Genomic DNA, 12,848 nt, shown 5'->3' on the forward strand with positions numbered 1-12,848 from the left:
ACTCCTAAAAATGTTGTAATTCCGCCTCGTTGTTTAAAGAAGTTATAAATTTTTATAACCTCAAAAACCTTCATTGTTACTCAATTTAAAAACTTTTTGATTTAATCACCTAGAACATCTTTAGTTATATTTTTGAAACAATATCGTATTTTTTATTGAAATCTACACTCTTTTCAGTATAAGTTATGAAATTTTCATGATTCTAGTTCCACATTCTAAGTAGTTATGCATTTTTAAACCCCAGAAACCATCCTTTTTGATGACTTCAGATATTATTTGATTTGATCACCCAGAACATTTTTATTTCAATTTTTGAAACAATATCGTATTCGTTATTAAAATCTACACACATTTTAGTAAAATTCTTAAAAATTTTGTGATTCCACCTTGTTATTTAAAGAAGTTATAAATTTTTATAACCTCAAAAACCTTCATTTTTGCTCAATTTAGAAACTTTTTGATTTGATCACCTAGAACATCTTTATTTATATTTTTGAAACAATATCGTATTTTTTATTGAAATCTACACTCTTTTCAGTATAAGTTATGAAATTTTCATGATTCCAGTTCCACATCCTAAGTAGTTATGAATTTTTAAACCCCAAAAACCATCCTTTTTGATGACTTAAGATATTATTTGATTTGATCACCCAGAACATTTTCATTTCCATTTTTGAAACAATATCGCATATTTTATTGAAATCTAAAGTCTCTGCAGTACAACTCCTAAAAATTTTGTGATTCCACTTCGCTGTATAAAGAAGTTATAGATTTTTATAACCTCAAACACCTTCATTTTTGCACATTTTAAATATTTTTTGATTTGATCACCTAAAACATTTTTATTTATATTTTTGAAACAATATCCTATTTTTTATTGAAATCTACACACTTTTTAGTAGAAGTTATGAAATTTTCGTGACTCCAGTTCCACATCGTAAGTAGTTATGAATACCTCAGAAAACATCCTTTTTGGTAACTTAAAATTTTATTTGATTTGATCACCCAGAATATTTTTATTTCAATTTTTGAAACAATACTGTATTTTTTATTGAAATCTACACTCTTTTTAGTACAACTTTCAAAAATGTTGTGATTCCACTTCGTTGTTTAAAGCAGTTATAAATTTCTATAACCTCAACAATCTTCATTTTTGCTCATTTTAGAAACTTTTTGATTTGATCATCTACATTTTCATTTCAATCTTTGAACCAATATCGAATATTTTATTGAAATCTAAAGTCTCTATAGTACAACTCCTAAAAATTTTGTGATTCCACTTCGTTATTTAAAGAAGTTATAGATTTTTATAACCTCAAACACCTTAATTTTTGCTCCTTTTAGAAACTTTTTGATTTGATCACTCAGAACATTTTTATTTCAATTTTTGAAACAATATCGTATTTGTTATTAAAATCTACACACAATTTAGTACAATTCTTAAAAATTTTGTGATTCCACCTTGTTATTTAAAGAAGTTATAAATTTTTATAACCTCAAAAACCTTCATTTTTGCTAAATTTAGAAACTTTTTGATTTGATCAGCTAAAACATCTTTATTTATATTTTTGAAACAATATCGTATTTTTTATTGAAAACTACACTCTTTTCAGTATAAGTTATGAAATTTTCATTATTCTAGTTCCACATCATAAGTAGTTATGAATTTTTAAACCCCAAAAACCATCCTTTTTGATGACTTAAGATATTATTTGATTTGATCACCCAGAACATTTTCATTTCAATTTTTTAAACAATATCGTATTTTTTATTAACATCTACACTCTTTTTAGTACAAATCCTAAAAATTTTGTGATTCCACTTCGCTGTTTAAAGAAGTTATAGATTTTTATAACCTCAAACACCTTCATTTTTGCACATTTTAAATATTTTTTGATTTGATCACCTAAAACACTTTTATTTATATTTTTGAAACAATATCCTATTTTTTATTGAAATCTACATACTTTTTAGTAGAAGTTATGAAATTTTCGTGATTCCAGTTCCACATCGTAAGTAGTTATGAATACTTCAGAAAGCATCCTTTTTGGTAACTTAAAATTTTATTTGATTTGATCACCCAGAATATTTTTATTTCAATTTTTGAAACAATACTGTATTTTTTATTGAAACCTACACTCTTTTTAGTACAACTTTCAAAAATGTTGTGATTCCACTTCGTTGTTTAAAGAAGTTATAAATTTCTATAACCTCAACAATCTTCATTTTTGCTCATTTTAGAAACTTTTTGATTTGATCATCTCCAACATTTTCATTTCAATTTTTGAAACAATATCGAATATTTTATTGAAATCTAAAGTCTCTATAGTACAACTCCTAGAAATTTTGTGATTCCATCTCGTTGTTTAAAGAAGTTATAGATTTTTATAACCTCAAACACCTTCATTTTTGCTCCTTTTAGAATCTTTTTGATTTGATCACCCAGAATATTTTTATTTCAATTTTTAAAACAATATCGTATTCGTTATTAAAATTTACACTCTTTTTAGTACAATTTCTAAAAATTTTGTGATTCCACCTTGTTATTTAAAGAAGTTATAAATTTTTATAACCTCAAAAACCTTAATTTTTGCTCAATTTAGAAACTTTGATTTGATCACCTAGAACATCTTTATTTATATTTTTGAAACAATATCGTATTTTTATTGAAATCTACACTCTTTTCAGTATAAGTTATGAAATTTTCATGATTCCAGTTCCACATCCTAAGTAGTTATGAATTTTTAAACCCCAAAAACCATCCTTTTTGGTGACTTAAGATATTATTTGATTTGATCACCCAGAACATTTTCATTTCAATTTTTGAAACAATATCGCATATTTTATTGAAATCTAAAGTCTCTGCAGTACAACTCCTAAAAATTTTGTGATTCCACTTCGCTGTTTAAAGAAGTTATAGATTTTTATAACCTCAAACACCTTCATTTTTGCACATTTTAAATATTTTTTGATTTGATCACCTAAAACATTTTTATTTATATTTTTGAAACAATATCCTATTTTTTATTGAAATCTACACACTTTTTAGTAGAAGTTATGAAATTTTCGTGTTTCCAGTTCCACATCGTAAGTAGTTATGAATACCTCAGAAAGCATCTTTTTTGGTAACTTAAAATTTTATTTGATTTGATCACCCAGAATATTTTTATTTCAATTTTTGAAACAATACTGTATTGTTTATTGAAATCTACACTCTTTTTAGTACAACTTTCAAAAATGTTGTGATTCCACTTCGTTGTTTAAAGAAGTTATAAATTTCTATAACCTCAACAATCTTCATTTTTGCTCATTTTAGAAACTTTTTGATTTGATCATCTACAACATTTTCATTTCAATTTTTGACACAATATCGAATATTTTATTGAAATCTAAAGTCTCTATAGTACAACTGCTAAAAATTTTGTGATTCCACTTCGTTGTTTAAAGAAGTTATAGATTTTTATAACCTCAAACACCTTAATTTTTGCTCCTTTTAGAAACTTTTTGATTTGATCACCCAGAACATTTTTATTTCAATTTTTGAAACAATATCGTATTCGTTATTAAAATCTACACACATTTTAGTACAATTCTTAAAAATTTTGTGATTCCACCTTGTTATTTAAAGAAGTTATAAATTTTTATAACCTCAAAAACTTTCATTTTTGCTCAATTTAGAAACTTTTTGATTTGATCAGCTAGAACATCTTTATTTATATTTTTGAAACTATATCGTATTTTTTATTGAAATCTACACTCTTTTCAGTATAAGTTGAAATTTTCATGATTCTAGTTCCACATTCTAAGTTGTTATGAATTTTTAAACCCCAGAAACCATCCTTTTTGATGACTTCAGATATTATTTGATTTGATCACCCAGAACATTTTCATTTCAATTTTTGAAACAATATCGCATATTTTATTGAAATCTAAATTCTCTGCAGTACAACACTGCTGAAACACCTTCATTTTTGCACATTTTAAATATTTTTTGATTTGATCACCTAAAACATTTTTATTTATATTTTTGGAACAATATCGTACTTTTTATTGAAATCTACACTTTTTTTAGTATAAGTTATGAAATTTTGGTGATTTCAGTTCCACATCCTAAATAGTTATAAATTTTTAAATTCCAGAAACCATCCTTTTTGGTAAATTAAGATATTATTTGATTTGATCACCCTGAACATTTTCATTTCAACTTTTGAAACAATATCGTATATTTTATTGAAATCGACAGTCCCTTTAGTACAACTCTCAAAAATTTTGTGCTTCCACCTCATTATTTAAAGAAGTTGTAGACTTTTATAACTTCAAACATCTTCATTTTTGCTCATTTTAGAAACTTTTTGACTTGATCATCTAGAACATTTTTATTTATATTTTTGAAACAATATCGTAGTTTTTGTTAAAATCTACACTCTTTTTAGTATAAGTTATGAAATTTTCGTGATTCTAGTTCTACAACCTAAGTAGTCATGCATTTTTAAACTCCAAAAAGCATCCTTTTTGATGACTAAGATATTATTTGATTTGATCACCCAGAACATTTTCATTTCAATTTTTGAAACAATGTCGTATATTTTATTGAAATAAATTGAAAATAAACTAAAAAGACTGTAGTTTTTAGTACAACTCCTAAAAATTTTGTGATTCCACTTGGTTGTTTAAAGAAGTTATAGATATTTATAACCTCAAATATATTCAAATAATAAACAAATAAATATAACTTCTTATCTTGCAAAATTCAATTTATTTTAACGGAACCGGTTTCGACTAGTTTTACTAAGTCATCTTCAGCCGAATGGTCAATAAAATAAAATCAATATCACAAAGAGCAGACATATAAATAACATTTTAAAAAATGTGAAATTACACTTTAAAATATAATACATAAATAATTATACTGTAAAAAGACAAAACCACATAAGTTAACAAAAATAACACTGTGTTATTTTGTACATCGTTTGTGTAAGAAAATAAAATAATAAGAAAATAAATTGAATTTTGCAAGATATGAAGTTATATTTATTTGTTTATTATTTTAATATTTAAATGAAACTTGCAACATGGATATCAACAGTCAAATATATTCATTTTACTCATTTTAGAAACTTTTTGATTTGATCACCTAAAACATTTTTATTTATATTTTTGAAACAATATAGTATTTGTTATTAAAATCTACACTCTTTTTAGTATAATTCCTAAAAAAGTTGTGATTCCACCTCATTATTTAAAGAAGTTGTAGACTTTTATAACCTCAAACATCTTCATTTTTGCTCATTTTAGAAATTTTTTGACTTGATTATCTAGAACATTTTTATTTATATTTTTGAAACAATATCATACTTTTTATTAAAATATACACTCTTTTTAGTATAAGTTATGATATTTTCGTAATTCCACTTCCACATCCTAAGTAGTTATGAATTTTTAAACCGCAGAAAGCATCCTTTTTGGTGACTAAGATATTATTTGATTTAATCACCCAGAACATTTTCATTTTAATTTTTGAAACAATATCGTATATTTTATTCAAATCTCCAGTCTCTTTAGTACAACTCCTAAAAATTTTGTGATTCCACTTCGTTGTTTAAAGAAGTTATAGATTTTTATAACCTGAAAAATATTAATTTTTACTAATTTTAGAAACTTTTTGATTTGATCAATTAGAACATTTTTATTTATATTTTTGAAACAATATCGTACTTTTTATTAAAATCTACACTCTTTTTAGTATAAGTTATGAAATTTTCGTGATTCCGAGTTATGAATGTTCCAAAAACCATACTTTTTGGTGACTTAATATATTATTTGATTTGATCACCCAGAACATTTTTATTTAAATTTTTAAAACAATATCGTATTTTTTATTAAAATCTACACCCTTTTTAGTACAACCCGTATTAATTATGCGATTCCAACTCGCTGTTTAAAGAAGTTATACATTTTTAAAACCCCACAAACCAAGATTTTTAACCTTTACATTCGAAGATATTAAATACTTTTAGGTGTAAACCCAGAACAGTTTCATCTCAACTTTCGCAATAATTTCGTATTTTTTGTTGGAATCAGCATACTTTCAAGTATAATTCCTCAAACTCGATTCCAACTTTTTTTCAAGCTCGTATAGCTTAATTTTAGAAAAAATAGTATGAAATATCCGGGTTTTATATAAATAATAAAAGTAAAATAATTTAATATCTGGTCCCCGTTATAAATAAAAATATGCAACATAATAAAAGAATCCTTTGCGGAAAAATAAAATCCCTTTTACGACAAAAATACATCAGGAATTATTAATAAAAATGAATTTTTATTAGTTCCCAGCGTCAATAACAACACTCAACACCATAAAAAATAATCCCCCCCCAACACTGACCGCAATTTTAAATAATATATGACCACATAGGGACCTTTCAGCTTTGAGGACAACTTTTAGAAAAAATTCGTTCTAAATTCCAACCTTTCTACATTACAACTTAGTGTAAAACATTTCATCTCAATCGTTAAAGTAGACGAAACGTGTGATGTGGCTAGAAGAGGACGAGTTTAGAAAATTCACGAATTTCCCTCCTTTTTCAAACGCGCTCCGAATACATAAAAAGCCCGGATATCCAACGTGGAAAACTCGATCGAAAATCGCAAACTTTTGGGAAAACTCGGAAATTGACCGTGCGTTTTCGGGGAAAACCAATTAACATTTTTTTCCATTGCTTTATCACGATGCGCGCCTCGTGAAATTAATGGGGGGAACTGTTCCCCCCCATCGTGGTCGACATTTTCACCGCTAATAACACCTGCGGTGGGATGATGGCTCCGGGACGGATTGATAAATGACTGCCGATACAAAACGGTAAATTACTGAACGGTTGGAGGGGTTGCTCACCTATTGTAAGATTTTCGGTGATTGATACCACCCCGGAAAGTTTGGTATGAGAGCTAACGTGTAGCGTTTTGTCAGCGGTTTTTGACGGGAAATAGTGTGTGGAGGAAAGCTTTTACCATCAATAGGTTTAGCTTTTATGGAAGAAAAAAAAGGGAAAGTTTTTGAATTCAATTGATGGATAGAAAATGACTACGAAGAAATAAAGCTTTTGTGTTATTACATATTATTGTTTTGACTAACATTAACCTCATAAAAACTTAAAATTTTCCGTCTCAACAAAATAATATATACGTTTATGTACACCTGGTAAAATTCTCAAGCACACAAAACCGTCCTTCTTACGGTATTGATCAACCACCGGCATATAAATAATACAACGATTGACGGTGACATCCCTCGACTTTCGAAACGACGCGATCAACTATTATACAGTAATTTCTTTCGGCGAGGGACAATTTTCTAAAATCGCCGACCGTTTACTTAGTCGATTAGTCCCGATCGAAAACCGTTAAAATCCGCAAGTTTTCAATCACGCGAATTTTAACGTTCGTTTTTATTCTTTTTGCAAGGACCTCGTTTTCAATCTCTATTTAACAGCTCAATCCGCTCGGACACCGTTTCAATCTTAATAAAGACCGTGAAATAGCTCCCTTTTATTACCGCGGGAAGAAAAAACAGTCTTAATTGCCGTGTTAAGATAAATAAAGAAATAAATAAAGAAATAAATAAATAAATAAAGAGGCTTTTTAGTTAATTGGGAAAATTTACTATCTTTTTTCTTTGTGTGCTTGTATTTCTTGACGTGATGGTATCGAAATAAAAAAAAGATACGTGAAAGGTCGGCTAAGTTTTCATCTAACATAAAGCAATTTGTGTCCCTCTTCTTTTTCCTTAATAGTTTCTTGTCGAGGAAGTAAAACGTCTCGGTAAGACCATAATAAGTTGAGGATAAGAGGATTACGACACCCGCCCTTGAAGCTATTAAATCTGACGGGAATTGATTGAAATTGGCATGTAATCCTGTGACGATACACTTTGCGTGGGATAATAAAGTATTCAAGTTAAGAATTTAATAGTGACGATTCATTAAGGGGAAAGAAATTGCATATAAAGAGCATATAATCAGTTTTAATTAAACAATAAATTTTGTTAGATTATTTGTGGTTTTATTAGTAGAAATTAGCCTTTTCAACAGGTTTGCTAAATTGGTTTTGTTTTAATTAATTTTCGGCTAATTGTTTTTTACGCCTCGATTCATGATCAATTCAACTTATAAAGGAAAGGGTTACATTTCGTAATTAACTATTAAAGCAGTAATTAGTAATTTAAACCTAATTTTTTGAATATCACCGATAATGATGGGTTTTGAGCTTATAAAGATTCATAACTACTTTAAAATAAGTGTTGGAATCAGAAATATGTATACTTAAACGAGTGTAGATTTACTTTAAAAACTTTTTAGGCTTTAAAAATTCATAACTATTTAGGATATGGAACTGGAATCACCAAAATTTCATAACTTTTACTAAATAGAGTATAAATTTCAAGAAAAAATACGATATTGTTTCAAAAATATAAATAAACATTTTCTAGGTGATCAAATCAAAAAGTTTCCAAAATGAGCAAAAATTAAGATTTCTGTGGTTATAAAAATCTATAACTTCTTTATAAAGCGAAGTGGAATCACAAAATTTTTAGGAATTGTACTAAAGAGACTGTAGATTTCAATAAAATATACGATATTGTTTCAAAAATTGAAATAAAAATGTTCTGGGTGACCAAATCAAATAATATCTGAACTGACCAAAGAGGTTGCTTACTTGCAAAGGGGTTTAATAATTCATAACTACTTAGTATGTGGAACTAGAATCACGAAAATTTCATAACTTATACTAAAAAGAGTGTAGATTTCAATAAAAAACACGATTTTGTTTCAAAAATATAAATAAAAATGTTCTAGGTGATCAAATCAAAGAGTTTCTAAAATGTGCGAAAATTAAAATGTTTGATTAAATTATCCATTAGCAAGCTTTGTTTAAGTCAATTTAAATAAAACAAAATTTTCCTCTTTCTTACTATTTATTTTATTATGCTTCTAAATCGATTTTGAGGAAACAATCCTCATCTTCAGTAGAATCTTTTTTTTTTTTTAAACAATATGAAATAAATCCAAAATTTCTATAAATTTACTTACTGTCAGTTTAGTTGAAAAAATATATTAATCATAAAATTTAACACATCCTCCAAAGTTAGCTTCATCTTTTTTATCCAAACTTGAAAATTTCTTACTTTAATAATTGAACAAATATAATAGAATATCAAATTCAAAACCAAAAGTTAAAATACACTTAAAACAAAATCCAAAATAATATAAAACAAAACACGCGTTTACATTTGACAAAAGATACGAAAAATGACTGAAGGTCAAAAGGAACAAGCAAGAAGGAAACTGGTATTCAAAAAAATAACACTGTTTATATTTAAATTTAAAATCTTTTAATAAAGTGAAAATAGGTGCAGTATTAATTTGTATTTGATCGTTTAATAAATTATAATTTTGATTGTGTTTATACTTTAAAATTTCCAAAATTTCAAGCAAATCCAATCTTTGACCTTTATTACATTTGTGTATTAATTTAGTTTCTTTGTATTTAATTTTATGTCCCGTTTCCATTTTATGTTTATAAACATTAGAATTATTTTTAATTTCATGTTCTCTGATACGTGTTTCTAATCTCCTTCCTGTCTGTCGTATGTAAATACTATTGCAATTATTACATTTTATCGAATATACGCCACATTCTTTTCTTATATCTATTTCTTTTTTATTGTTATAATTTGATAATAATTTTAAAATTGTGTTATTATTAGAATATGCCAGAGAGATATCATATCTGGAGAATAGGTGTTGCATAGTTGAAGTATATCGATTGTAGATTATAGGTTTATATGTCAAATTTGAGTTATTTATTTTAGTATTTAACGGATCTTTTTGTTTTATAATTCTATAAAAAAGTCTGTCTATAGAACTTCTTGGAAAACCATTATTGTTAGCTAATTTATATATGAAATCTTTTTCGTTTTTTAAAGTTTCTTTGTCAAGTGGATAATCTAGTATTCTGTTAATTAAGAATCTAAAATTTGCAAATTTCTGATTGTGTGGGTGGTATGAATTGAAGGGGATGGTAGTTAAAGAGTTTGTAGGTTTCCTGAAAATACTGTATTTAATTTTGTTTTCTATTGTCTTAGTTAAAGTAAGGTCCAAAAAATCCAATGAATTATCTTTTTCTATTTCCATGGTAAATTTTAATTTTTCATGTATGCTGTTTAGATATTTTAAAAATTGTTTCAACTGAGAAATGTCTCCCTTCCAAATGCAAAACACGTCATCTACATATCTACACCAAAATTTAATGTTTTCTTCAAATATATTGTTATAATTAAGAATCATATTTTTCTCAATAAAATCTAGATATATATCTGAGATTAATCCTGATAAGGGCATGCCCATCGGTAAACCATCAGGTATGTGATAATATTTATCTTCAAAAGAACAATAATTCTGAGTAACTACGTGTTTAAGAATTTTATTTAAATTGTTCGACGTATTTTGATCTGCAAAGTGGTTCTCAAAAAGTTGCGAGACAACCTCAAGAGTAAATTCAATAGGAACATTCGAATACAAGTTTGTAACATCAAAGGAAACAAATAAAGAGTCGTCAATATTAAGATTTTTAGTTTTTTCAATAAAATCCCTGGAATTCTTAACTGTATACTTAGGTTCGAAATTTATGTGTTTGAAAATTTTTGACGTGAATCTTGTTAACTTTTTTGTAGGTGCATTACCGTATGCTGTAATAGGTCTTATTGGCATATTTTCTTTGTGAAGCTTAGGCAGAGAATAGAGTCTAGGTATTTCAGGTTTAATTTCCATAATATAGAAACTGTAAAAGTTTTTTTCCGAATTATTAAGAAAAAGAGTATATTGAATTAAAGTATCTTTACATTCTTTAATTATATTTCTAGTATTTTTAATGATCTTTTCTAAAGGATTGTTTTTTAGTTCAATATAATTATTTTTAATCAAGAAATCTATTGTTTTTTCATTGTAAACTTTCCTGTCTAAAATTACTATACCTGCTCCTTTATAATTACTATACCTAAAAAAAAAAAATTTTTTATATAAGATTCTACTGAAGATGAGGATTGTTTCCTCGAAATCGATTTAGAAGCATAATAAAATAAATAGCAAGAAAGAGGAAAATTTTGTTTTATTTAAATTGACTTAAAATGTTTGAGGTTATAAAAATCTATAACTTCTTGAAACAGCGAAGTGGACTCACAACATTTTTAGGAGTTGTACTAAAGAGACTATAGATTTCAATCAAATAAACGATATTGTTTCAAAAATTGAAATGAAAATGTTCTGGGTGATCAAATCAAATCAAATTTTTTGGGTCTTTCATCATTAATCATTGTGATATTGTTTATGGGCCTTGTTTGATGATGAATGATGTGTAAAGAACAGAGAGGGTCCAGAAGTCCTGTCTCAGATAAATTTATGGTATACGCCGTCATGAAAGAATATCGTATAAACTGGTTAGTGCAAATTGGTTGAATATGATTTTCTTTCTTCATGTTTAAGGGGTACCTATAAAACCAGCTTTCTGTGGTGTCCCTTTTGATATTCATTTACTTTTTTTTTATTACCTATTATTAAGTTTTTTTTTTTTTTATTGTTTTTGAATGTTTTTGAGTTCGTTTACTTCTTGAAAATTAAGTTTATTTCTTTGATTATGTTAATTTGATTTTGTAATTGAATATCAATAAATGGTTTATTATTATTATAATTATAATATCTTAAGTTACCAAAAAGGATGCTTTCTGTGGTTTAAAAATTCAAAGTGGAATCACAACATTTTTAGGAATTGTACTAACAAGTAAGAAGAATATAGATGTTAATAAAAAATAGGATATTGTTTTAAAAATTTAAATAAATATGTTCTGAATAAATAAAATTTTTTATTAAACTTTAAAAGGGAATTCTTTTTATTTATTTCCTTTACCGGTTTATATTAAACCATCTTCAGAAGGACAATACTGTTACAGAAATATACAAATTTTTAGACTTTTGAGGTTATAAAAATCTATAATTTCTTTAAATAACGAGGTGGAATCACAAAATTTTTAGGAATTGTACTAAAAAGAGTGTAAATTTTAATAAAAAATACGATATTGTTTCAAAAATTGAAATGAAAATGTTCTAGGTGGTTAAATTAAAAAGTTTCTAAAATAAGTAAAAATGAAGATTTTTAAGGTTATAAAAATCTATAACTGCTTTAAATAACGAGGTGTAATCACAAAATCTTTAGGAATTGCACTAAAAATAATGTAGATTTTAATAATAAATACAATATTGTTTCAAAAATTTAAATAAAAATGTTGTGGGTAAGCAAATCAAATAATATCTTAAGTCACCAAAAAGGATGCTTTCTGAGGTTTAAAAATTGATAACTATTTAGGATGTGGAACTGGAATCACCAAAATTTCATAACTTATACTAAAAAGTGTGTAGATTTCGATAAAAGATACGATATTGTTTCAAAAATATAAATAAAAATGTTCTAGGTGATCAAATCAAAAAGTTTCTAAAATGAGCAAAAATGAATACTTTTGAGGTTATAAAAATATATATCTTCTTTAAATAACGATGTAGAATCACAAAATTTTTAGGAATTGTACTAAAAAGAGTGTAGATTTTAATAAAAAATAAGATATTGTTTCAAGTATTGAAACGAAAATGTTCTGGGTGATCAAATCAAATAATATCTTAAGCCGCCAAAAAGAATGCTTTCTGAGGTTTAAAAATTGATAACTACTTAGGATGTGGAACTGGAATCACCAAAATTTCATAACTTATATTAAAAAGTGTGTAGATTTCGATAAAAGATAC

General features: G+C 26.3%; 1 protein-coding gene and 1 long non-coding RNA gene across 2 annotated transcripts in view; both read left to right on the plus strand.

Moving 5' to 3' along the window:
• Window positions 1-12,848, plus strand: part of LOC111420662 (Sarcoplasmic calcium-binding protein 2) — a 73,443-nt gene that overhangs the window by 28,792 nt on the left and 31,803 nt on the right. The gene's annotated exons all lie outside the window — the stretch shown is intronic.
• On the plus strand, window positions 9,848-11,159 carry LOC139429417 (uncharacterized). Its single transcript, XR_011640062.1, has 2 exons — window positions 9,848-10,420; window positions 10,479-11,159. It is a non-coding gene; the product is annotated as an uncharacterized lncRNA (long non-coding RNA).

This window comes from Onthophagus taurus, chromosome 3 (assembly GCF_036711975.1).
Source record: "Onthophagus taurus isolate NC chromosome 3, IU_Otau_3.0, whole genome shotgun sequence".
In the NCBI taxonomy this organism is placed as follows: Eukaryota; Metazoa; Arthropoda; class Insecta; order Coleoptera; family Scarabaeidae; genus Onthophagus; species Onthophagus taurus.